Genomic DNA, 16,125 nt, shown 5'->3' with positions numbered 1-16,125 from the left:
AAGAAATGATATGGCTGCCTATATCAGATATGAAAGGGCGCCCAGAGATGATGATATTGGGATGGAAAATATGGCATAGGGCCTGTCAGATAATGGAGAACCCAGTTCCGTGTTCCCCACAAATGCCACTTGTCGCATTGACTGGAAAAGAAGGCCAATTAATGAAGATGATCAGGAAGTACTGGGAACCGGTAAGGATAGCAACAGTGGGTGACATATGGCAGGAGGGGAGCATAAAAGATTTTGGGATGCTGGTGGAGGAAACGGGGTTGCACATGGGGCAATATATTACATACCATAGGATGGTGCGGCGCATCCAAGAGACATGGTCCTAAATAGTACTAGAGGAACAACCGGACGCTGCCATAGAAATGATGTCCGATATAGCAGAGGGAGGGCACGAAATATCCAGGATATACGAGTTGGTGATGTGCAAAGTGGGGTTGGAAGTGGTACAACTGAGACAGGACTGGGAGGAAGAAGTGGGTGCCCCCTTGAGTGATGGGATGTGGGAGCGGGCCCAAGGGTACCATAAAAAAGTGTTAAGGAATGCAAGACTACAGCAAATACAACTGTATATAACCCACAGGGCTTATATGATATCCCAGAGGATAGCTAAATTTAAAAATGCACAACGACAAACTTGCCCCGAATGCGGCGAGGAAAACGCCGGAATGACGCATATGTTCTTGGCGTGGCCAGAAATTGAGAAATTTTGAGGTGAAGTATCCCACAGATTGGAAGATAAAGGGGTTAAGCTAAATGTTGAAATAGCGTAGGCATGTCTGTTAGGGGGGTTTCCCAGACCACGTAAGCTTAAACATATAAGTAAACTAAAGAATTTGGCATATATACTTGCGAAGCATAGAATTGCTATAGGATGGAAGGCATGCCACAGACCAAAGATAGAAGTATGGTGGAAAGACCTTGAGAAATGGGCTGAAGCCGAAACTGCAGTATGGCAGGAAGCTGGCAATACGGGAGGGGATGAAGACGCAGAAAACTTGACAGCCTGGAAACACTTAATAGCCACTATGTTTGGGCCCGCCCAGGATTGGTCGAGCGACCAGGACCCAGCAGAGAACATAGGTGAAGAAACCCCTTCGCAAGAAGAAGCAGAAAATCACGAAGTAGGGTAGGCTCGGAAGGGGGGGGAAGGACCGGGAGAAGCAGAAGACATTGTTTAAGTTGCACAAATTGAAATACTGTAATAAGCACTGCAAGTTCGTTTGGTTGTTTGTTGAAATAAAATCAAGAATTGTTTTAAAAAAAAAAACTTTATATTACATTGCTGAACATTAACACATTCTATTTGTAAAATTTAATTTACTACCGTTAAAATTTGGTTTGCTATTCCTCTGGCACCACCTGAAGGACAATATTTTTCATCGAAGTATGGCTGTTGCTCACCATTTCATTTGATAAACAAATGTTGCTCATTGCGCACAAAAGGTTGGGGACCCTGCTCTAGCTCAAACTCTCTGCAGATCAGATGTTTCGCCAAGCAGAGAGTAGGGGGTAGATCTCTCTCTTCGGCATGAGCCTCCCTTTGGAACGGCCTACGTCTTGAGCCAGATCTCCTTAAGGTCAGGAAGCTCCTCAAGACCTACTTCTCTTTCTCCTTCTCTCTCCCCCTTACCTGCTAGTCTACTCCTCCCGCTACAACCGGATGCCTGTGTACCTTATGAGTCTCCCCGGGGCTATGTCGATCCTTCATTCAGTTTCCCCCTCTCCACTTCCTACCAGCACTCTGCCTTCCTTCCCTGATTAGTCTTCTCCTGGAGTCACCTTGCACTAGCACTACCACACCTGGGCACCCCTTAGCCCTTGCCGAGCCCCCTGGGCCACCTCATTACAGCACTTCTTCCCTTCCCATCCCCCTTTTCTATCCCTTTCCCTGACCTACCCCTGCCCCTGCACTTCTTGATACCGCACCTGCACAATCCGAATGTCACAAGGCCTAATAGGATGGTTATTGTTGTTTTCTTCTATGTCCCACCCCAACACCCCTCTCTTTTGTCTTGTGGCACCTAGAAACACTTTCTGCTGTATAGGCACCATATAAATGTTCACTAAATAAATAAAATAAATATAAAATAAATATATACAAATGTCAAACTGTGGAAGATCCGCCTCACCTGAAGAAAGATTTAACAATACCTCAAACCCAAATGACAGCTACAGATTACTACCTGGCAAGGACGGGTGGGACTTCAGCAGCCTAAATACTAAGCACATAAGAAGTGGGTTCAGGAATCTAGAAAACCTGCAAACAAAAGCAAAAATAAGGGCAAACTGCTGGGTATTGGAACATGGTCAGCATGTGCCCAGACTTAAGGAGACTCTTTTTTTATCACAACAAGGGGCATTATCCTGATTTTTCTTTTTTGTGTTTTGTTAATAAACCCTTGTCATTTAAACAACCCTAGCCTTGTGTTAGCCTCTTTATACTCCCACTCATGCTATTGTGACAGATTAGCCCAATAAAACACCAACTCCCAAAGACAGTGCATGGATTTTTATAAAGTTTCTTGAAAGGGGCTCTAAGGGCTGTCGCGCTCTCTCATTTAGAAACAACAAGACACTCCCTAACTTAGTTGTCCCTACTGCCCACGTTAGTAAATACTGATTGTTTACCCCTACTGTCTGGTTTCTACTCCTCTGGTTTTGAGGGCAAAAAGGCAACTACCTTATCTATGTAACTCTGTGACTTCTTAGATGTGACCTACCCATTTGTTGGGTTAGTTCAATAGGGTTGTGTGTGTCCAGACACTCAAAATCCACTATTTTCTTCCTCTTATGCCCCGATGGTCCTCATGCTGCATCTCTACCACTCTTCTTCCCTCCAGCTATTCTCCGACACTCTAAATGGAGAAATGACTTTGTCATGTTCTTTCTATGGATTCTTTTCACGCAGATTCCTCATCAGATAGATATCCATTCCAGTGTCAGTCGCTAAGAAAACTTTTCAAAAGGGGGCATAGTGCACCTCGATTTGGCCGTCGATTCACCTGGACTCGATGCCTCGGTCATCGGCTCCGGACAGGACGTCGGTCATTGCACATATACTGTGTCACTATGCCCCCGTACCTCAGTTTCCCACCCTTTTCCCTCCCGAGCTCAGCAACTGCAGAGGAAAACTAGCGATATGCCCAATAAGCCAAAAGTGAATAGGGTTGAAGTTATTTACCTGTAATTATTGTTCTCCAGCATGGGTCTGGCATGGATTCACATGCTCATGAATATTCCCTGTCGTCAGGCTGAGAATCTTCGGTAAAAGAAAAAACAGTTTCACTTTCACTTAAAAACTGTATTTCTCCTTTAAACCAATCACTGTCCTCTGGGTCATACTAGCCGCATCCAATGACAATCCTCTCCCTAAACCCTTCCTTTGGCATCCATCTTCAGATTTGGTAGGCATGTAAAGTGGCAGTATGACCAAGAAAAGACGCAGAGGGGCTGGAGAGAGGGTTGGCATGTGAATCCATGCCAGACCCATGCTGGAGAATAGTTACATGTAAGTAACTTAAACCTTCTCCAGCATGGTGTCTGGCACAGATTCACATGCTCATGAATAACAAATACATAGCAGTACAGGATTACACAGCCATGGGAAGTGGTAAGGCTCAACAGAAGCAATTAATTCTTACCTCCGGAACAATCTCACCTCAAGTAAAAAGGTTTCGTAACACTGCTTGTCCAACTCTGGACTCCTTCCTGGAATCCCTGTCAATGCAGTAGAATGTCGTGAAGGTGTGCATGGACCTCTGTGTAGCAGCGATGCAGATGTCCAGCACGGGCACACCAGACCGGAACGCTCTGGTGGAGTGTGCTTTCGGACAGCCGGGCAGCGGTCGGTTCTCCCACCGATGACAGTGCGTGATGCAGCCAGAGAGCCACTTTGAAATGGAATCCTTGGAAAAGGCCGTCCAATGGTTCACAGGACCAAAGTACACAAACAGTTGTGAAGTCTTTCAAAAACCCTTTGTGTTTGCCATGTAGAACTCCAGGGCATGAGCAATGTCCAGCGAGTGCAAGGCCCTTTCCGCCGGAGCCAAAGGTTTCGGGAAAAAAACAGGTAACACCTAAGGGTAGTTGAGGTGGAATTCAGACAGAACCATCGGCATGAAAGAGGGGTATGTACGCAGCACCACCCTCGATTTGTGGAAAGTCAGGTACGGTTGCTTGCAGGATAGGGCCTGGATCTCACCTACCCTCCTGGCAGAGGTGATGGCCGCAAAGAAAGCGGTTTTCCAGCAGAGAAACTTGAGTCTCGTCAGAACAACGTCAAGTTCACACGCTGGGGCAGGAGCCTTCACCGGTGTGAGGGATCTGAAAAGCCCTTTGAGAAATTCCTTGACAAGTCAGTGGGACCAAAGTGAAGATCTTTCTGGTGACCTGGTGTAGCGGGAGACAGACACCAGATGTACCTTGATGGCTCCACAGATCCTTCCGTACTTGCTATCCTTGGCCAAAGCCATTCCGACTTTGGCCAAGGATATCAAGTACGGTAGGATCTGTGGAGCCATGACCTTCAAAGAGGAATCTTCTGTGACCGGCACCACGTAGTGAAACACTTCCACTTGTGACCGTAGCACTTCAAGGTTGACTATGCCCTGGCCTTGGCAAGGACCTCCCTGCAGTCTGCTGGTAACTCATACCCTCCAAACCCTAGGGATGCAGGAGCTAAGCCTTCAGATTCAGAGATCCAGGGTTGTGATGAAGGATTGCGCCTCCTTCTCTGGTGAGAAGATCCATGACCACTGGCAGCTTGACCGGAGGCAATGCTGACAGACTGAGAAGGTCTGGGTACCAAATCTGCCTCTGCCTCGCCGGGGCAATGAGTATCATCTTGTATTGACACTGTCTGAGTGTGTTGATGACTCGTAGCAAGAGAGAGAATGGAGGAAACTCGTACAGAAACAGCCCTTCCCACGGAAAGGAGAATGCGTCCCCTCTGCTTCTCGGCTAGTGGAATTTGCTGGCAAGCTTCTGGCATTTGGAGTTTACCGCCGTTGCAAACAGATCAATCTTACGCCTGCACCATTTGACGAATAGGTGATCCACCTGATCCTAACAAATCTCCCACTCATTGCAGGAGCGCAGTTCCCTGCCGTGGGAGTCTGCGATGGTGTTCTTGCCTCCCGCCAGGTGGAGAGGGACTAGGAACATCCCCTGTTCGAGGGCCCAGTGCCACTAGTCCTGGAGAGTGCAGGGGATCGAGGGCCCCCCTGCTTCCTGATGTAAAACATGGTGGTGGTGCTGTCCATGAAGATCCTCGCCACCTTGCCTTTCAGAGATGGGAGGAATGACTTGAGGGCCCAGAATACTGCCAGTAGCTCCAGTATGTTGATATGAAGATCCTTCTCCTCTGGCAGCCACAGGCTTCTGGCGCGCAGAGGTCCGGTGTGCGCTCCCCATCCCTCTAGGGAGGCGTCTGTGGTGACCGTCTCCTGGTGTGGCGTGCTCTGAAATCCCATGCCTTCGGTGAGGTTGGAGCGAATGCACCAACATACTATCACTCGACTGAACTCATTGTTGAGAGATATCTTGTCCGTGAAGTTTCCTGACACCTGTATCCAGGAATTCCTGAAGGGGTCGCATTTGCAACCTACAGAGCCGGACGAGGTAGATGCAGGACGACATACCCAGTAACGACTTGATGGCCCGCACTGTGGCCGTCTCTGTCGATGACAGCTGATTCAACCTTCCCCAGAATGGCTGCTTCAAGTGCAACGCCAGGCAAGACACCGTATTGAGTGTGTCGCATAGGAACAGCACGTTCTGTGATGGCGTTGGCTGCCTTGATAGTGGACGCCACGGTGTAAATCACCTTCTTTCCCATGGCATCGATCCTCTTCCCCTTGCTGTCTGGAGGGACCGAAGACGACAAGGATGGGATGGTCGACAGTTTCCTCGCAACCGCCGATACCAATTAATCCGGTGATGGCTGCAACCTCAGGCACTTGGGTGTGGAGTCCAGCACCCAATATTTCTTCTCCAGCCTATCCCGTTTGGAGCCGTGCAAGGGTTCTTCATGAGGGCCAGGCTCTCTTCACAAACGTCGCCCAGAAGGGGCACCGCCATGACTATCTTCCTTTTGGCCTTGTGTGTCTGGTACAAGAAGCCCTCCTTCTTGGTTTCCATGGGCACTAGCTGGAATAGCTTGGAGGCTCTGGAGATCATGGAGTGGAATTATCCCACCTCATCCGGTGGGGACACCCTATGTGGAGCATCCAAATGTGGAGATTCGCCGCCTGCTGTGATGATATCCTTGCCATCATCCTCCGTCATTGTGGCCGTATGCTTCCCTGTACCCGTGTCAGGGTCTGCTGGGGGAGAAGGGACCTGACCTGGTGGTGGAGGTTGAAATGGGGGCATCAGATGATGCTTCCTCTTCTTCTCCAAAGGGTTCGCGGACCTGGGGGACCACAGGTGCCAGAGCCGGAGGCATCCACATCTGGATCTCTGGCACCAAGGTGTGCAGGGTTGACAGAATATCTAAGGAAATGTCGCTCAGATGAGAAGGCGGAACAGGAAAACTAGGCCCTGAGCAGTCGTCTCCATCGTCGTCCTCTTCAACGTCCTAGTGGACCGTGTGTAAGGACTCCTGGTCTTCATCGTCTGTGAATGAGACCTCCATGGCTTGGTCGACGGCCCTTGCTCCCCCACCGAGGGTCTTGCCCCAGGGCCTGAGCCGGTTTCCCCCCTTCTGGCTTGCCAGCAGACTTTGCCAAAGTCACTGCAGTGGTGTCATGCCTGGGGGGTAGGGACACATTCCGAGGCGCGGTCGGCTACCTTTGCAGGATCACCGCCCTTAGCTGTTGTGGCAGTCGTCGACAAAGTCTTAGACTGTGCAGGTTGAGCCTACTTGGGATGTTCAACCTTCTTCTCCTCCATCCGCGGCTTCTCTGATTTCTCACGTAGTTTAGCCAGGGTAGATGATTTCCTCTTCGAAGAGGAGCTTGATTGCCGGCTGGCAACGGAGGCGGAAGGTGAAGTTGATCGTTCCCTATCCCCTTTGGGACCCGCTTCTGGAGCGAACCCAGTGCGGAACTTCAACGACAACGGGTCCCTGGTGTCGACAGGAGAAGCAAAGAGAAAACAGGTTTCTTTGAAACAAAAATGGAACTTGTTTCCATCAAAAACACAAAAAACATACAAATAGCTTGGAGAGCAAACTCAAGGACTCCCAACACTGAAGCGTACTGTATAAATCTGAAGATGGCTGCCAGAGGAGGGGCTTAGGGAGAGTACCTTCATTGGATGGGGGCAGTATGACCGAGTGGACAGTGATGGGTTTAAAAGGAGAAATACAGTTTTTAAGTGAAAGTGAAACTATTTTTTCTTTTACCAAGGATTCCCAGCCTGACGACGGGGAACTTTCATGAGCATGTGAATCCATGCTGGAGAAAAAAATGAAAATCTAAACTTGGATTTTTTGTTGTTGTGGGAAATCGAGACCACAGAAGGAATGCAGCACTGAATCAAAAAATGACAGAAGTCCCTGAAACCATTGTTTACCTCTTTCCTCTCAAGAGAAAGACGGCCACTGTCTGCATACGCTTTCATAGCTGGGATGGACAGGATGGGTGATGAGGTATATGCAGGAGAAGAATCCATAGCAAGAACATTACAGTAAGAATTTCTGCTTCAATGGATTGCCTTTCTCCCGCAGATTCCTGATCAGATAGACTCTCAAAGCAGTACTCGTGTTGGAGGCGGGATAAAAGCACTGTACAGCATAAAATTCCTCTAAACCACCCTTCCACATTGAGCGTTGGCCCCACGGGCAACGCCCAGACTGTAGTACTTAGCAAAAGTATGTAGTGAAGACCAGGTTGCAGCCCGGCAACTGTCATTTACCGGTACTACTCTCTGCAGCGCCATAGAAGTAGAGACCCCTCTGGTGGAATGGGCCCTGATGCACAGACCCAACTCTTTCCCTGTGTTGTGATAGAATTCAGAGGTGCACAGCGTGATCCACCCTGAGATGGTTTGCTTTGAAAGTGCTAAGCCTTTCCTAGCCACAGAGAAGGCCACAAATAATTGGTTGATTTTCCTGTATCCCGCCAAGCTGGCCACAAGGTTCTAGCCTGTGAAATCACTCCTCCTCCTTAGTCGGGGGCGGATAAAAAAAACAGGACGACAATGGCCTGGGACAAGTGAAATTCAGACACCACCATGGCCAGGAATCCAGGCTGCACCTTTAGAGAAACTTCCTCTTGAAAGAAATCCAAGAAAGGTGGCTTGCAAGTTAGAGCTTGCAGCTCGCCGATTCGCCACCATGTGATGCGGTTTTCAAGGTAAGTAACCGCAAAGAACAAGAATGGAAAATCTCTAACGGAACCGCCATAAGAAATGTGAGGACCAAATTAAGGTCCCAGTCAGGAACGATAAAAGGAGTAGGCGGAAACCTATTCAAAAGGCCCTTGAGGAATTGGGCGATAACCGGCATCGTGAAGAAGGACCCTTGAGCCGGAGAACTGTTGAACACAGATAAAGCCGGCAAGCATCCTTTGACTGTGGTGACATGAAGGCCTGAAGTGGCCAGTGACAGAAAGAACTCCATCACTGTAGTGGTGGAGCGAGGGAAAGGGTCAATCTCTCATTCCCTGCAACACGCCTCCAATCATCTCTACCTGCACGCATACAGGGATCTTGTTAAGTCTGCGTGCAGCCAGCAGCACCTTGAGTACCTCCTCAGAGAGGTCCCAGTCATAACACCTACCCTCAAGAGCCACGCATGTAGGTTGAGGGTTTCCAAGTTCAGGTGGAGCACCCGACCTTCCGAATGGGATAGGAGATCCGGACGACGAGGCAACCAGAGAGGTGGGCAGATGGTACCAAGTCCTCCTCGCCCAATCCGGGGCAATCAGGAAAAGGGGTGCTCGAAACCTCCTCAACCTCCTGAGAACCCATTGATTGATGGGAATCAGAGGGAAGGCATAGTGGAGAGAGAAGGTCCCGTCCATTAGAAACACATTCCCTAGTGCGCCATTCACTGGGGATTCCCTCGAACAAAACTGTCTAAACTTCCTTTTGGACTCTTTGGCAAACAGATCCACTGTGGGGATACCCCAGAGAGAGAAGATCTCCTCCAGGACTTCCTGGCACACGTTGCACTCATGTGAGACCGTGCTCTACCTGCTCAGAGCAACCGTCCTCTGTCCCTGCAAATGGACTGCTGAGACTGAGATCTGGTTCTCCAATAGCCAGAACAGCAGTTGGATTGCTTCTCTGCAATATAGGAGGGAGGGCAGGCCATCCGGCTTGTTCAGGTAGTGCATGGCCACTGTATTGTCCATCAAAATCAGGACATGCTTCCACTTCAGAGAAGGTGTGAATGTCTTCAGGACTGACCTGATGGCATGCAACTCCAGACTGTTGATGTGCCACCTGTCTTCCATCTCTGAGCAAAGGTTGCTCACCAGCAAGTCCTCGCAATGAGCACCTCAATGTTTCAAGGATGCATCCGTGACCTGGGGCTGCGTAGGGAAGAAAGGTTCCCCCACCAACATGTTGCTGCTGGACCACCAAGAGAGCTTGTCAACCAAGGACTTGGACACTCTGAGAACATCCTTCAAAGTGCTGAAGTACTGGGACCACTGACCCCGCAGGAGCCATTGCAAAGAATGCTTACGCAGCCTGGCCTCTGGCACAAGAAAAATGCAGGAGGCCATGAGATGTAAGAGGCGGAGGAGTGAAGCCATGGTTAAGGTGGCGTGGTTCTGGAAGAGTTGGACCATCAGTTCGATGCTGGCGACTCTCTCCTTGGGAGGAAAAGCCTTCCCCACCCGAGTGTCTAGGACTGCTCCAATGAAATGGAGCATCTGTACTTGTTTTATGTGAGACTGGGTGGGCTTTACAACTACTTAAGTCTAATGTCGCCCTTGACAAAAGCTCTTGCACCCGGAAACATATATTTTTTAGGCATGGAGATGGTGTGGTTCACCCTGGACTGCATATTTACAGATCCCAAGCCAAGGCAGCTACTTTGTATGGTGCAGAAATGTAGGGATTCTCCAAAAATGAAGTATTGATAGCATCTGAAAACAAATTCTTAAAAGTTATTCTGTTACTCCTGCAAAGTGCACCAAGAAGCAGCTGTGCACATGGAATGTGACTTATGCACAATTGGTGAAGAAGCAGCATTAAGACCTGTTCTTCACTGGATTAGGGAAATCCTGCACTTGGCAAATACAGTGAAGCAATGACCTGCCTACTGAACATGGAAGGGGGGTGGAACCCAAGTTAGTTCTCACATGTAAAAAATGCCTTAATAGCATTGGATCTTCCATGTTATTGGACTACCCTCAGTCTTATTTCAAAAGACAGCCTTCAACAGGGTGAAAAAAGCATGGGCTGATTTCAGGTGAAGGACAATGCTAAATGCATGTTTCCCTTAATCACGTGACAGGGACTTTTTGTCTGCTAAAGATTTATTTGGCTATGAACCATATTTGGACATAATAACCCCAAACTTCTCAAGGGCACTCTATACTGAATATAGAATTGGCAGCTTAAAGGTCCTTGACTACACTAGCCATTCAAAGCACTTCACAGGTGCTAACTATATTATGTGGATCGAGCAAAGAATATATTACCCATTTCATGCACATATGTGATGGGTTGAAGTCTCTGTGAGTTATGTATCTTAAACCTTTGTTCCTATTACATAAGATCTGCCCCCCTTTTGGAAAATCTAAGATGGATGTTGTGTTTTTTGTAGCTAAATACATTTATCTGGCCTGGATAAAAAGTCGCCCAATGGCTATAATATAGGGATACATCTTTTCCATAGTTTATGTATTTGACCTTTTTAACTTTCATATATATGTGTGCCTTTATACTTGGAAAATGTTATAGGGATCTTGACAACAGTGTTCTTATTTTGATTTTCTTTTATGTTATTGCTTATTATGCAGTGTGTGTCTTGTACATAACGATTTTTACAGTCGAATAAAGGAACTATGAAATACATAGCAGACTGCAGAGATGTTTTGTGCTAGAGATTTGAATGAGTTTATAAACACTTAGAAACGTGGGTGCGTCTGAATTTGTCATGTGGAGGGACTTCCCCCCTAAATTTCGTTGGTCATTTTATTTAGGGGAGTGATTTAGCGTCATTACATAACCATACTTGGGTATGTGTAAAGATAGATGGAGGTTAAACATTGATGAAGTCAAATTTAAAAGAAGAATGTGGGCACCTACAAACAACTATTAGGAGTGCATGGCCACAAGTGAGAACTGCCTTTGATAAGGGCAGGGTGTATAAGGATGAAGCGAGCAGAAGAGCCCAGGGTCACAGAGATATCTTGATTGCATGGACAGGGTCTTCAAAGCGGAGTGTGAAGGCACCGGGTCTGGTGGGAGCCATTGGTCCCCCATGCGAAAGACCCCTTTGAGGTGTACACGGTATTTGGTACCTTGCGCGTTCCCATCCAGCCACCCCCATTTGCGAGAGCATGGCCCCAAGTGAGAAACTGCCATTGATACGGGAGAGGGATGGATGTGGCACCTTGTCAAAGCACACAGATTTGTTGAATGCAGGGACAGGGTCTTCAAAGGGGAATATGAAGACACCAGGTCCTAGGTGGACAATTGCTGACGGGCGCAAGAACACGTTCAGCTGTACATTCAGTTATACTATGTTGAACTTGCTGGCCCAAAACAAAAAAACGAATGAAAAAGGAGTTGAAAATATAATAACAGTATATTGATAAGGGAACAGTGTTTGGATAGATGATCGAGTGAGAGTGATATTAAAAAAGTATTGATGGCAGTAACAATAATCTTAGTTGATCTTGATGGTATAGCATACTATTTTTATTAGTATACTTAGTGGTGTTGGTGACTTGGACAACCACTTTCATTCAAATGTCATATTCATTGCTTTTATTTCCTATGATGGTCAAAGTTGATCATTGTTAACATTTAATAAAAGAGTGTATTGCTAAATAGAATCAAATGAAATCTAGAGAACCTGAAGCCAAGAAGTAACCAGCAAAGAGATAAAAATAAGAAATGCAATTGTCCTTATAATGCAAGTACTAAGTATTTTGTATTCTGACTTTAGGGTTTGTGCCTTGTTGTATGTTGTTGAAAATATGAGAAAAGTTGAAATTCGCAAGGAAAACTAAAAACCTGAAATGAAACACTAAATTGAATACATTCGAAAATAAACAATGCAAAATTATTAAATACATACTTCTTATTCAAAGTAAAACATTTTAATAAAATGCACATTTTAAAAAAAATGTTATTTGTGTTTAATTGTAACTTTGACAATTTTTACAAATTTGTCCGATGGTGATTGTCGTGCTTGTGCTTTTTCAGTCAATCTTTTGAGTTTGAATTTTTTCGATCGGTCTTTTAAGTTTGTTCTTTTCCTTTGAGTGTCAGGCTCTGTAAGAATTTTGCTGTAGCGATAGTTAGAGATGTGTTGTCTTGGTTTATCATCCAATTCCACCAAGATTCTTCCTCCAATGTGAGCTGTTTGTGCCTGTGTGATTGGAAGTACGTTGTCCTCAAGTTTGGAGTCCCTTGGCATGATGAGAGAAGATGTTGCACTGTCTCGACGTGGTCTATGTTCTTACAGTAGCAGCATTTGTTACTCACTGATTGTTTCCGAAAGAAAAAGACTTCATTCGTTTTCAAGACGTTCAGGTGGGCTCTTAAGTATATTGTGCGGAGTACCTTGTCGGGAAACTTCTTTAAATAGTTTCGAACCTCGTCCACTTTTTGAGTGTTCATTGTCAAGTGGGTGGTCAATTGATTTCTCCAATGTCTCGATCCAGTCCCAGGTTTTCAGTTTTTCTTTGACTTTGCCCGGGATGTGTTCGAGGTCCCATTGAGAACTGCCGATTTTTTTCCACCAGGTCTAAACGAGTTTTTAACCACGTCGTCATAATCCGGCTTTTTCCACTTGTTATTTCTTTGTAAATGGTGTCGAGTATTTTCGGTCTGGGCTTTATTAAGATTTTTCACAGGAATGACAGGCTATTCCTCTCTACCAAGAATTTCAATGATGACAAGCAGAGTTCCCTTTTGATAACAGCCATGGGGGTCGAGATGGTAGCTTCAAGACCTTGCACCAAAAAAGGCCTTCGAGTTTGATCCAGAGTGTAGGTGGTAGTTGTGGCATTGCCTCGGCAGCATATGTGATAGCTGGTGTGACTTTTGCTTTATAAAAGCTTATCATTGGTAACAGTGAGAACTTGCCAAAATGTCTTTCCAAGGTCAATGCTTGGGCTGCTAGTGTTGTTGTTTTTGCATAAAGATGCTCCTGCATAGTCATTTCTGAACTACTGCAGGCTAGTTTGACTCTCAGGTAAGTAAGACTTGTCACGGTTTCCAATTTCTCTGAATTCATAAATCAGTCTGCTTTTCTTGTCGTTTTTGTTGTTTTTACGATAATCATCACCTTTGTTTTATTTACATTGAGGTATAAATTGTTTTTCTTTAAATATGCCGAGAGGCTGTTTAACTGGCATTGTAGGCCAATGGATGTCTGGTCCAGGAGTAGTATGTTGTCCACATGGAGGAGCCTTGAGACCTTGGACTCTCCTATTGTGGGAGGAAAGGAACGAGTGTCGCTTTCTGCATCAACGATGTCAGCCATAAGTGCCAAGGACGAGTATACCCGTCCTTTTTACATAGACTTCAATAATAGCCTGGCACTTAAGGGGCTAAGTGTTGTATTGTGTTGGAGCCAGAGGGCATCCTTGTTTGACCCCTCTCGATGTCTTTATGGGGTCTGATAGCTGGCCTGCTGCGTTGAGGCGCACTCTCATTGAGGTATCGAGGTAGAGTGCTTTAATTGGTTCCAAAATATCAGCTGGACATCTGACTTTCTCTAATTTCAGCCACGACTTTTCTCTATTCACGAGGTCAAATGCCTGGACCAGATCTATGGAGGCTATGAATATTTATGGGTGACCTTCCTTCACATTAGCCTTCAAAATACTGATCAGCATGATATTGATAGCTGTATCATGGTTTTTTTACAAACCCTATTTGGTAAGGGTCCGCTGTTTTTGATTCTTTCTGCCAATTATGGAATTCGTCCTGGATTAGGGACCCGAATAGCTTTCCTATGACATCGAGCAAGGTTATCGGCCTGTAGTCTTTAGGGTCGTTGTTCGGTCCCTTGTAAATCAGGACTATGTTAGCCGTTTTCCAGGAACCTGGTATGTTTCTTGTGACAAAGCATCTATTGAGGATCTCGACGATCAATGTTGCCCTTCGTCCGGTTCCTTTTTAGGTGTATGTTGGAGATTCCATCAGGACCCGGTGCTCTCGAGTCATTCAACGACTTTATCTTCTTCAAGATAGTTGGTTTGTCATATGCAAAAGCCCATTCACAAGGCATGTGTTTTTCAATATTGAGTGGATCAGCTGTTGGATGTTTGAACAAATTGGTGAAGTATGTCAACCAAGCTTCCTCAATGACACTATTTAGTATTGCTGTGTCTGTAGTTGTTGTTGTGTCTTTGACTATAGACCAGAAGTCTTTAGAGTTTCTACTACAGATTACGCGTAGCATTGTCTCAGAATCGTGTTGGTATAATCTGCTCTGGGAGAACGATAACCAACTTTTATAACTTTTTTTTTTAGTTCGGCCACCAGGGCTGAGTTTTCTTGTGAATGAGTCGATGACTGAGTATAATTCTTTAGAAACGTAGATGTGGTCGATCGTGCTCTTGTGCCCTTCTCGCTCCCAAGTTATCTCTGGCGGTAAAGATTTGTCTATTTGATTTACGTTATACAGATCCCGGGAGTCCATGAGGTCGGCCCATGCACGGCCTCTTATAGTTGATTGTACTCTGTGGTCATTTTGACTCTGTGGTGCTAAATTTTCTCTTCCTGAATCGGGAACGGTGGCGTTTAGGTCTCCGCATTTAAGTATATGTGCCACGTTATGAGCAGTTGACGCTTCCTTTAAGATTGAATCAACGGAATTTAGAAAGTTTTTTGTTGTTAGTACTGTAGGGTTCCAATAGATGTTTATCAAAAAAATGAGTTCAACCTTTATATTATTTGACAACCTCAGACTTTGATTCCTTTCCAGGAGTATAGCTTGAATGAATATAGATGATACCAGACTGCGTACTAGTCTCAGGCCGCCTCCTATGCGGACCGCGATTAGGAGGCCCGATGTGGGACGACCTTTAGTTCCTTTAAGTGCTGGAGATAGTACGGTCTCAAAACCATCTATGCTTGGAGGAAGAAGCACGTTTCTTGGAGGTTTAGAAGATCAAATTGGCCAATGTTTAGATCTCCAACCTTCATGAGGTGGTATGGCCTCTGGTATTCCATGATCCAATTGTTAGCCCTTGATGTGGAGTATTTCTATTGACAGCATCGATTTTGTGGCGATTGGAAGTTATTAATGGTTGCTATTTCCTAGAGTGTATCGTGCCAGAGCGGCAGGGATCCATGCACACCTATTGTAGTCTTTATCAATGTTCTTCCCTTGTACTGTTTTTGAAGAGGTTGACCTGGCTTCCCATCTGTTTTTTGGTTGGGGTTGGTCGACCTTCTTTGCCGTGCCTTTGAGTAGCGACGTTCTGGTTGCTCCTCTTCCATTGTGCTTTGCGTACACTTAGCTTTACTCATAGTAGTCTCCACCTTTTTGCTACTTTTCGTTGCGTCTGGAGGTCCTCGGATGTTATGTTGCGGTGTCTCCTGACTGTCCATCAGGTTTAGGTCAGTACCCACACACTCCTGAACTTTGCCTTTAAGTGTTTCTGGGATGTGTACTTGATGGGTTTGTGTTCCAGTAGTTACAGACTGTTTTGTGAACTGGAATACCTCTTGTTTAGATTGATCTAGCAGGTTAGCTGTTACTTGCAAGTTCTCAGTCATTGTAACCTGGTCTTTAAGATTACCCTTCCAAGCTTCTGCAGCCATGATGTAACCTTCGAAGTGTGTTAACTTGGAGCTCATGGAGGCTGTCATGGATGTATGTTCTTTTAATGTTTCGTTCAATGATTCATATAGTTTCCCAAAAGGAGCCAAGGCTATAGTCACTGCCGACATTATGGCGAAGATGTCCAGTTTTTTGCTGGGCGAATTTCTTTCCATTGTCTTTGAGGTATCTCTTTCTGTTTTCCCCTT

The sequence above is a fragment of the Ambystoma mexicanum genome, chromosome 5q, assembly GCF_040938575.1.
Source record: "Ambystoma mexicanum isolate Mex_15411 chromosome 5q, UKY_AmexF1_1, whole genome shotgun sequence".
In the NCBI taxonomy this organism is placed as follows: Eukaryota; Metazoa; Chordata; class Amphibia; order Caudata; family Ambystomatidae; genus Ambystoma; species Ambystoma mexicanum.
Note: the sequence above shows the minus strand (reverse complement) of the source record.